This window comes from Mus musculus, chromosome X (genome assembly GCF_000001635.26).
Source record: "Mus musculus strain C57BL/6J chromosome X, GRCm38.p6 C57BL/6J".
Lineage (NCBI taxonomy): Eukaryota > Metazoa > Chordata > Mammalia > Rodentia > Muridae > Mus > Mus musculus.
The window spans coordinates 136,624,510-136,636,710 of NC_000086.7; the positions used below are offsets into that span (position 1 = coordinate 136,624,510).

Below are 12,201 nucleotides of genomic sequence, written 5' to 3' on the forward strand. Positions count from 1 at the left end.
TTACTGAATATATTTTGTAAGTATATACATAATACCCGTTTTATAGTTTTTAGAGGACATTTTGGGAAAAAATGTAGAAAAGTGATTTAGAATGTATTTGTTTATATATGTGCATGGGTACTGAAACTGCAGTTTAATTTTAGAAATGTAAAGAAATTAAATTTTATCATAAAACTAAAGATAAAATAAACTTGGTATTCATTCTAAAGAAGTAACAAGTTTATATGAAATTGTAAACAAAAGCTGCATTGTATAGGTATTTAAAATATATTTATATGCAACTAGGATCATTATAAAAGCAAAAAGAGGTTACAAAACCCACAAGTGGCCTGGATTAACTTTTGATTTTTGCTCTCTTCCCTTCAGACCCATACATGAAAATGAAAATCAATAATTTTGTTCCTCTGGCATGGTCTTCAACTCAGCACGTTGTTAGGAAGTACCCTCCGTCTGGTGGCTTTAGTAGTCTTATACAGGGGAAAGAATTATCTCCCTTTACCCATTCAGACTTCCAGAAAGCTCTATGATCAGAATTCACCTCGGCCCCTCCCTCCCACTTCGCTCAGCAGGCTTCCTGCTGCAGTCTAAGTTTTGATCACCAGGTGGCAAAAGTGCGCCACCCATAGCAGCTAGGTACAAAGAAGGTTCCATAATCAGAAAAAAAAAATACCTTTTAAAATAAGCTTATCCACAATAAGAAAAAAAATACCTTTTAAAATGAGCTTATAAACACGATTCTAATTATTTTGAAGGTAGAAACTGTATATGTAAAAGCATATCATAAAATCACATACATGAAAATCAGGAGATAATTCTATCATGCTTATCACAGTAGCAGGCACCGGACTCCAGGGAGGTTTTTAGTAGAGGAAGAGGATGCTGGCTACCGCTGTGTCTATAGTGTCCTAGAGAAAGGGTGGCAGACAAGGATTGGACAAAGGCCTAGGAAGAATGTCCAAGGGTGGGATAGTGGAAGGTAAACCCAGTGGTATCTGGGATGGGGCGTCAACCTACAGTGAATGTCTGGTAGATCTGGAGACACCAGGAAAGAGAAAATGGCGCTAGCTGCTTTAATAATACGTACGAAGTTGTCAGACAACTGCAATTATAGGAAATGGTTCATTTCAGCACACTTGTTAGTTTTTGTAAAAATGTTTTCCTTCGCATTGAAATGAGAAAAAGAAGTCATAAATGGTGGCACACATCTGTAAGCCCAGCACTTAGGAGACCGAGACAGAAAGATTGACAATTAGAGATGGGCCTGAGAAAGCACTGTAAGTTACAGACCCGCCTGAGCTGGACTCTCAAATCAAAATAAAGAACAACAATAAAATGAAATTAGATACAGGCATCAAGTGTGAAGCAGAAGAAAGTTTTCACGTTTCATGGTGACCAGGAAGCTGAGTAAAACGACATGGGCTTGGAGCTTGCCTCCAAATTCCAGAGTTCTCTGGACGTGCTGAACTAATGAAAGGAATCCTTTGCAACTATTACAGAAACATCTGGAATGGAGGTTTCTCTCCCTCCCTCCCACATGTACTGAGATAAAAGTGCACCTGGGAATGCTGAGGGTCCCCTTCAGGGGTAAAGAGCAGGATCTCAGGAGATGAGCCTGAGCCTGTTTATCTGTGATAAAGGCCAGGCCAGGCTGAGGAAACGCCCTGTGTGCAGGTCACACCGTGGGGCATTGGTGGCTTTTAACTGTTGGGACACAGCAACAGGGTCTGGCTGAGCTTTAGATCTAAGGCAGGCACCATGAAAATCATTCCTGCTTTCCTTGCCTAATGGGTACACAGACAGCCACAGTAGGGAAGCCATATCTCTCTGGCACCCTTTGTGTTCCCAACGTTAGAGTCAGGAAGGGCTTCATGTTCTTGGGTCTTTCATAGTGTGCTAAGAGATGTTTCACGTCATGCTTCCAAGCAAACCCAAATCAGGTGCCCACCTGGGAAGACAGACCATGTATGCCTTGATGTGGGAAGCTCACTGGTGCTAGGTGTGCTTAGTGGCTGCCCTTGAATGGTTCGGCATGTTAATATCTATGTAGGAAAATGCTAGGCCTGTCCCACTATCAAACGTCCTTGAATCTATCCAGAGGATCTATCCAATGGATAATTTCACCTTTGTCCTGCCTGCACCGGGATAAAAATGCATACAATAATCTGTAGGGATTTTTTTCATTTGTCAGCAATTCAATATTAGTTGAACGCAAGACCTACACTGTTCTACTAGAGGTGATCCGTCATTGCCCTAGTAAGCACAAAGGACGAGGGATAAATATGTGGCCTTGCAGTCTGAAAGGTGCTCCCCACCCCGACCCTTTGAAACTTCACAAGTGGCCTGTATTCTCTGTAGCATTCTTCTCTTCTCACACACTCCCTACCCCACACGTTCAGCTCAGGTCTCTTGGCCGAAGCAGACGTTCTCTCTTCAAGGTCACAAATTTTCTTTTAATCATGAGGCACAGTTCCTTGTTGATATAAATGTTAGAATATTACTTTAATGGTGTCCTATCATATGCTCAGTTGTACAGATTGTCTCTCTCCCTTAACAAGAAGTCTTTGACAGTTCCTCTGGAGCTGGAGCACAATGTCCTGGGTGTGAATGCAAGCCTTCCTCCTCCCTAACTCTGCAGCCTTGAGCACCGTCCTTATCCTCACTGCCCGCGGTGTTTCAACTATGGTGCACAGTGAGGGTTAGCAACACTGTCCATCTTCAAAGCCTGCTCTGAACACTGCACGACTCAACACTTTAAAAGAGTACGGTGCATAAGACATTTTTGTCAATTTTAAAGTTTGGCTTTATGTTCCATTGTTACTAATTTTTTTTTTTTACTACCATGACAAAGCACATCCTACTGGCTCCCAATCAGTTACACTTGAGATGTTAGTGCTGAACAGTGTGGATGCCTAGGACGGGCCCCATCAAATCACCACACACTTCAGTGCATAAGCCAACTGGAGTTTCTTTTCTTGCTAAGCCTCCATAGGAGATTCCTTCTTTGCCTCTCTTCCAGCTTTTCTGATACAACACTGCTTTCCTGGATTTGGTGGTGGTATCACTGCAAGTTCAGTCTTCTGGGATCTCCCCTTTATATGGCAGAGTTCCCTGTTCTTGTTAGGAAAACTACAGTTTTTAGATTCTAAATCCAGGATAAGCTTTTCTCAAGATTCTAAATTGCACCGTCATGGATTCATTTTCCAGAAAAGCTGTGCTCACGAGGCACTGGGGACTAAGGCTTGCTTGAATCTCTTTTGGTGATGCAATTCAGACCACTCTGGTTACAAACAACAGTGTAGTTAAAACGACAATGAGATCATACAGTTTGTACCTAAATGGAAAAAAAAAAAAACAACAACAATTCATCCTAAAGAATTCTTATGGTGTACTATGAAAAGATGACAGCATTAGCAGGGCTTAATTTGAGTGTTATTTTGGGGAGATGTTTTATATGACCTCACAGATCTTCTAATAACACATATCACTCATGTAAATACATTAGTAAAGTTGTTGAGCACAAATGTTTGCTGTACTACCTACAGAAAAGCTACTTACTTCAAAATGACAACATAGGAAAGGAGAAAAGATTTCTGGTAGTGCTGTATAAAATACTGCAGACCTATTTTTCAAAGTTCCCAAATATGACTTTTTTCTTTTAAAGTATTTTACCAAAGTGCCCAGTTAACTGAGAAAACCAGTTACACTTATTTTACTGAGCCTTGATTAAGAAAAACACTGGTCTTGTCACCAAGAAACAGTTAAGTAGCACCTATTGGTTAGAGGTATTTACCTGTGACCTGCATGACCTCTGTTCATTTCTGACCCTCATCACTCACTGGCTGTGCCATCTCCATTTAGTTTTCATATGTTTTTAAAAAATATATTTCTGGTTTTTAATGTATCCTTTTCCTTTTTAAAGTGTATTTGTTTTACATATTTTATGTATACAAGAGCTTTGTTTTCATGTATGCCTGCACACCAGAAGGCTTCAGATCACATTATAAATGGTTGTGAGATGCCATGTGGGTACTAGGAATTGTACTCAGGAGCTCTAGAAGAGCAGCCAGTGCTTTTAGGCATTGAATCATCTCTCTAGTCCCTGGTTATGATATTTTTAGTCATTAAAATATTAAATTCTGAGTTACTAGCAATAGAAAGTCTTAAATTAGTAAGTATAATCTTGGCATTGACAATAGTGTAGGAACACTGAGGAAATCAGGAATAAATATTAACCAAATTAGTTACTGTTTTTTATACTGTCTTAGTCACTGTTCTATTGCTGTGGAGACACCATAACCAAATCAATTCTTCTGAAAGAAAGCATGTAATTGGGGGCTTGCTTACAGTTTAGAATTCATAGGTTCTTAGTGTCATGGTGGGAAGCATGGCAGCATGGAGCAGGAGCTGAAAGCTACATCTGGATCCCCAGGCAGCAGGAAAAGAGAAAGCCTTGGCCTGGCAAGGACTTTTCAAACTTCAAAGCCCACACTCAATGACACAGTCCTCCAAGGCCACACCTCCAATCCTTCTAATCCTTCCAAATAGTTCCACTCCCTAGGGACTATTCAAATATATATTACCCTCTGGGGACTACTGTTCTTCAGAATACTACATATACCTAGTCAGATTGTTATGTGTATTTAAAATGATGAGCATGGAGTGACCTTCATAATTTGGAAATTAGAAAAAGGTAACATGGAAAGATGGCTCAGCAGGTAAGAGAACTTGCTGGTCTTGTGAGGACCCAAGTTCAGTTCCCAGAACCTATGTGGAGCCTCTCAGAAGACAGTCATGCTAGATTCCTATCTACATATATAACAGAGTATCATTAATAGTGTCAGGGATTGGTGCTTGCCCATGGGATGGGTCTCCAGTTGGTCCAGTTATTGGTTGGCCATCCCCTTGGTCTCTGTTCTATCCCCTGTATCTGCATTTTTTGTAGACAGGATAAATTTTGGGTTGAAAGCTTTGTGGGTGGGTTGGTAGAGAGAGAAAATTTTAATTTTCATTCATAAATAATAGAATTTTAAATATGTTTAAAGAACTGAGTATATGGCTCAGAGTTGTAGTGCTTGGCTAACAAGCAAGTTGAACTAGGTTCAATTCCTACTTTAAAAAGGGGTAGGGGGAGAAAAAACTAAGGTGGATTACCACAAGTTTAAATCCAGCCAAGGATATATAGTAAGATTTTTATCTCAATTTTTTTTTGTTTTTTTAAATGATGTTTTCCTTTTGTGTATTCTCCATTGTATTAACAACAATAAATTTGTTGTAGGTGTAAGAAAAGGATAAATATTTTCAGCCCTTCTTATACAAAATAATAGTACTAATGCAATGTCTGAAAGAAAAATCTAAGCCAAGGTAATTTGGTAAGAGTGGTTTAGAACTATGTATGCCTCTACTCACATGACATCCCCAAGCGAGCATCCTCAGGGACATTCCAGATGCCTAGAGGCAGGGCAGAACATTCTTCAGAATGTTTACATTCAACAGTTTCCACTAAAGGAACTCTCTCCTTCTCCAACTGAAGACTGAAATGGAAAATTCCCCCAGCATGTTTCTTGGCCTATCTCAGATGAAGCCCCCTGAATTTCTATCCCATTCCCATTTACCCATCTAGTTTTTCATCCCTTAAAATCTTATCACACCAAGTTAGCTTCCAGGTGACTCTATAGGGGAGAACAGGGTGAGAAATTACACTAAATTACTCCATGTTCAACTCTACAGATTCCTCGGAGTGATCAAAGTTGAGCCACCGTCTCATTCAGCACCAGGCCCCAGGAGTAGTAAGTGCACGGCAATGAGAAACCCCTCCTGTTACACCACAGGCCTTCTATCTGCCCTTCTCTTTCTTCCTCCCAGAACCCCCTATAGTCAGTCCCTAGAAAGAACTCCTGTACACTGTTGTCTTTTATAAGGATGCTAGAGATAATAGCAGCATAATAATATAACAATGTAAAGAGTAAAGTGTTCGTCAAAGATGGAAAATTGGGCCTGGGGCAATGGGAAAACAGATAGCCCATGTTCATTACTTTTAGTGAGTTAGTGCCTAGGAAACTCTTAAGACTCAAAATATTAGCTGCTGACTCCGTTACTATTCCCCACATCACAAGTAGAGACAATGGATGTCTGCTTTTGTAAGTCAGGAAGAAGATACATGTGACAAAGGAGCACACAGGGCAGATTGAACTGCTTGGATGCACATGTGGTTTTATTCTCCTTCTATTTCTTCCTCTTTTCAATGAAGTAGTCAAGGATCTACAGACAAAACCATGCAACTGAACAATATAATATTTCACTTAAAGAGGAACTATTTGAAAGGTCTTATGAGTAAAAAGTCTACCAAGAGAGCAGAGTAGGAGATACCTGTCTCCATTATCAAACAACTACAACAAAAATACAGAGGCAGCCATTCATAAACCCAGCAACTCAGAGAGTGCTCAAAGGACTACAGAAAAAATATCTACTGCCACATAATAGAGAAAAATACAGATAATATCCTCTAGTGAGATTAGCAAATCTGAGGTCCCTAGAAGTAGCTAGGAGAAAAAAAAAACAATAGTCATCATCATCACCACATGACAGGACTACCATGATACAATCTCCAGAGGCAAACCCCATAGAGGAATCTGGCATCTTTTGTTTTTAGCCAACAACCATTCTTGAATGGTAAATTCATTAAGGATTAAGCTGCCTTGGTGAAGGAGCTGACAGATCTCCAAGCCCTAACATTGCCAGGTCAAGGGTTACACTACTTCATGGATGTTTACACTCTGAGCTCAAGGTCTATCCTAGCTCTCAAGGGCCACTCACACCTCTGACACAAGGATCATTCAAAAATTGATGTATTCCATACTCTGTGCCTCATCCTGGAGCCCTCTTCACACATGACAATGCTTAGGCAGTAGCTCAGTCACAACCACCACCCAGATGTCAAAACCACTCTAACTGCTCACATTCGTGCTCCTATTCTACAATGCCCGAATCCTTCACAAGTACCTGTGCCCTCCTTCTGTACTGCCACCCATGTATCAATGCACCCTAGGTACCAGACTGTCCTCATCAGGATTTCGATTCCTGTACAAACATCATGACCAAGAAACAAGATGGGGAGGAAAGGGTTTATTCAGCTTACACTTCCATGTCACTGTTCATCACCAAAGGAAGTCAGGCCTATGTGACTTTGGACCCCAGAGATGAAAGCCCTTTTATGAATGCCGTACTTCAGGTGTGTTTCATGGATGTTCAAAGGACAACCTTCATCAGATACCAGTGCCACTGACACTACAAATGACTGAAAGAGGGATGAATCCATTAGCAGCAGAACACACAGTCTTCCCCACTATACAGACAACATTTTCTATGAAAATTGTATCTTTTTAAAAAAATTTTTATTAGGTATTTTCCTCATTTACATTTTCTTTTTTTTCCATTTTTTATTAGGTTTTAGCTCATTTACATTTCCAATGCTATACCAAAAGTCCCCCATACCCACCCACCCCCACTCCCCTACCCACCCACTCCCCCTTTTTGGCCCTGGCATTCCCCTGTACTGGGGCATATGAAGTTTGCGTGTCCAATGGGCCTCTCTTTCCAGTGATGGCCGACTAGGCCATCTTTTGATACATATGCAGCTAGAGTCAAGAGCTCCGGGGTACTGGTTAGTTCATAATGTTGTTCCACCTATAGGGTTGCAGATCCCTTTAGCTCCTTGGGTACTTTCTCTAGCTCCTCCATTGGGAGCCCTGTGATCCATCCAATAGCTGATTGTGAGCATCCACTTCTGTGTTTGCTAGGCCCCGGCATAGTCTCACAAGAGATAGCTACATCTGGGTCCTTTCGATAAAGTCTTGCTAGTGTATGCAATGGTGTCAGCGTTTGGAAGCTGATTATGGGGTGGATCCCTGGTTATGGCAGTCTCTACATGGTCCATCCTTTCATCTCAGCTCCAAACTTTGTCTCTGTAACTCCTTCCATGGGTGTTTTGTTCCCACTTCTAGGACCAGGACCTCATTTACATTTTCAATGCTATCCCAAAAGTCCCCCATACCCTCCACCCCCACTCCCCTACCCACCCACTCCCACTTTTTGGCCCTGGTGTTCCCCTGTACTGGGGCATATAAAATTTGCATGTCCAATGGGCCTCTCTTTCCAGTGATGGCTGACTAGGCCATCTTTTGATACATATGCAACTAGAGACAAGAGCTCCAGGGTACTGGTTAGTTCATAATGTTGTTCCATCTATAGGGTTGCAGATCCCTTTAGCTCCTTGGGTACTTTCTCTAGCTCCTCCATTGGAGGCCCTGTGATCCATCCAATAGCTGACTATGAGCATCCACTTCTGTGTTTGCTAGGCCCCAGCATAGTCTCACAAGAGAAAGCTATATCAGGGACCTTTCAGCAAAATCTTGCTAGTGTATGCAATGGTGTCAGCGCTTTGAGGCTGATTATGGGATGGATCCCTGGATATGGCAGTCTCTAGATGGACCATCCTTTTGTCTCAGTTCCAAATTTTGTCTCTGTAACTCCTTCCATGGGTGTTTTGTTCCCAATTCTAAGAAGGGGCAAAGTGTCCACACTTTGGTCTTCATTCTTCTTGAGTTTCATGTGTTTCACAAATTGTATCTTATATCTTGGGTATTCTAAGTTTCTGGGCTAATATTCACTTATCAGTGAGTACATATCATTTGAGTTCTTTTGTGATTGGGTTACCTCACTCAAGATGATGCCCTTCAGGTCCAACGATTTGCCTAGGGATTTCATAAATTCATTCTTTTTTTTTATTACGTATTTTCCTCAATTACATTTCCAATGCTATCCCAAAAGTTCCCCATACCCTCCTCCCCACTCCCCTACCGACCCATTCCCACTTTTTGGCCCTGGCGTTCCCCTGTACTGGGGCATATAAAGTTTGCATGTCCAATAGGCCTCTCTTTCCAGTGATGGCCTACTAGGCCATCTTTTGATACATATGCAGCTAGAGTCAAGAGCTCCGGGGTACTGGTTAGTTCATAATGTTGTTGCACCTACAGGGTTGCAGATCTCTTTAGCTCCTTGGATACTTTCTCTAGCTCCTCCATTGGGGACCCTATGATCCATCCAATAGCTGACTGTGAGCATCCACTTCTGTGTTTGCTAGGCCCCGGCCTAGTCTCACAAGAGACAGCTATATCAGGGTCCTTTCAGCAAACGCTTGCTAGTGTATGTAATGGTGTCATCGTTTGGAGGCTAATTATGGAATGGATCCCTGGATATGGCAGTCTCTAGATGGACCATCCTTTTGTCTCAGCTCCAAACTTTGTCTCTGTAACTCCTTCCATGGGTGATTGTTTCCAATTCTAAGAAGGGGCAAAGTGTCCACACTTTGGTCTTCGTTCTTCTTCAGTTTCATGTGTTTTACAAATTGTCTCTTATATCTTGGGTATACTAAGTTTCTGGGCTAATATCCACTTCTCAGTGAGTACATATCATTTGAGTTCTTTTGTGATTGGGTTACCTCACTCAGGATGATGCCCTCCAAGTACAACCATTTGCCTAGGAATTTCATAAATTCATTCTTTTTAATAGCTGAGTAGTACTCCATTGTGTACCACATTTTCTGTATCCATTCCTCTGTTGAGGGGCATCTGGGTTTTTTCCAGCTTCTGGCTATTATAAATAAGGCTGCTATGAACATAGTGGCGCATGTGTCTTTCTTGCCAGTTGGAACATCTTCTGGATATATGCCCAGGAGAGATATTGCAGGATCCTCCGGTAGTACTATGTCCAATTTTCTGAGGAACCACCAGACTGATTTCCAGAGTGGTTGTACAAGCTTGCAATCCCACCAACAATGGAGGAGTGTTCCTCTTTCTCCACATCCTCGCCAGCATCTGCTGTCACCTGAATTTTTGATCTTAGCCATTCTGACTGGTGTGAGGTGGAATCTCAGGGTTGTTTTGATTTGCATTTCCCTGATGATTAAGGATGCTGAGCATTTTTTCAGGTGCTTCTCAGCCATTCGGCAAATTGTATCTTAGGCCATAAGAAAAATCCTAAAAAAAATACAGAAAGACAGAAATCCTATCTAATTTCTCTCTCCTTCCCCCTTTTTTGTCCCCTATCTTTCTTTTTTGAAATAGTATTTCACTGTGTATCCAAGCATATTTTATTTTGTGAACAAATACAACAATGTAAAACTAAAAACCAGCAACAGGGCCAATTATAGAAAATTCACCTACATATGGAAATTAAGCATGTTTATAAACACCAAAGATACAAAGACAAAAAATAAATGCAAAAAACACATAGACACAAAAAATGGGAAGATAAATTTATTCAATGTAGAGGAAGTCATTCAATAAATGGAAGTTGATGCTCCTCTCAAACGAGAAGAAATATCTCAAATATTGACTTAAAAAAAGTCACACTATATCTCAAGGAACTCGGTTAAAAGAATTGCTTATAACTCCAGCAGAAGCAGGCGTTTCACATCAATCGGGGCTACACAGAGTTTCAGGCCAGTCTGAGGGATAAGATGCCCTCCCCCCCCCAAAAAAAATAAAGGGGCCTTTGATATATATAGTATTCATAAACATAGAGCAATAAAATATATATACTTGTAATAACACATGATAACTTGAACAAAATAATAACCTATGAGCCAAATTATCATAATTATAGCCCTGCCCAGCAGTCGAATGTCAATAAATGCATGCAGAAAGAATGATAGAATTATAAAAACAGTGCTTGACGACTAGCATCATAAGCAGTAATTCAAAAAAGCCTCATAAATGGATGCTCAGTCTGCACCAAATCTCACAGCATTCACTGAGTCACCATGGTAACCATGATGGCCAAGGAAAGCTGAGAAAAATCAAACACCACAGCTCTCCATTTGCTTCCTAATACGTACTAGGAATTGAACATAACTGACATAATACACAGTAATTAACCTCAAATATTTAATTGTGGCAAATACTTTCACGGCTAAATCAATACACACAAATATATACATATACATATACATATATTCTTTTTCTCAAAATCTAAGAACCCAGGAATTCATCAAGATAGAATTGTTTGGGAATAAAAATAAAAATTCCTCACTGCAACTGTAAAAATCAAGAGCTATTAAACTATTTTACTTTTCTGACTCATTTTTCTAAAAATTACCTATAAAATTGTCTCAGAAATTCTCTCCCTGGTTTGAATATATTGTCTATTACTTCTAAAAAACAATAATAGAAACTTGAGCAAATAGATGATATAATGATTGATTATACGTGTCAACTGTGCTACAGTGCCAAGATATTTGGTCAGACAATATTTTGGATGTTCCTGTGCGGGTGCTTTGGATGAGATTTGCATTTGAATCAATAAACTAAGTAAAGCAGATTGCCCTCAATAGTGTGAGTAGGCCTTATCTGTTACTCAGAGCCCTAGATAAAGCAGAAAGATGATACCCTATAGTTAAGAGCTTATTATGTAACTCATTTTGGATTTCATTTATGATATTGGCTCTAGCGAGTTGCCAACAGACTAGATATTTATTCAAATTAAAACTGTTCAGTATGAAAATTGCTGGCCTGTACTGTCAAAATTTTAATTCACCAAGCATCCAAAATCATATGAGCTAATTCTTTGGTATCGCTACATAGATAAGTATAAAGGTAGGAATGTAGATAGATAATAAATGATAGATAGATAGATAGATAGATAGATAGATAGATAGATAGATAGATAGACCTGCTCTTGGTTCTGTTTCTCTACAGAACCTTGATTAGTATAAATATTCAAAATCATTTCTATCATACGGTAGCCTATGCTTTTAAACAAAAAATCTAAGTAATTAACAAGCATTTATCTTCTTACAATTCAGTGAAAAATGCAACACAGAGTAATTGATATTAAAATCCTATAATTCATAAGACTACAAGAATAAGAAATATATAGGAAGACAATATGCACATATCAAATGGATAATCATAACACTGCAGCCAGAAAGAACTTAAAAAAGAGAGATATCTTTCTTTTACATTGCTATCTTTTGAAAAGCATCAGCATGTGTTTAGATTTATTTCCTAGTTTTAGGGAAATGACAGTAGCTTCAGTTCAGATGTTATAAGTAAAACAAATAACACACATTTATAAAAGTTGTATCTTGAAATGCTATTTGTTCAATAGCTAGCAGCTAAAGTGATCCAACCCATGCACTGTTAG

At 39.8% G+C, this 12,201-nt stretch overlaps 1 protein-coding gene across 4 annotated transcripts in view; it reads left to right on the forward strand.

Moving 5' to 3' along the window:
• Positions 1-12,201, forward strand: part of Tceal3 (transcription elongation factor A (SII)-like 3) — a 77,542-nt gene that overhangs the window by 33,673 nt on the left and 31,668 nt on the right. The window lies entirely within an intron of this gene.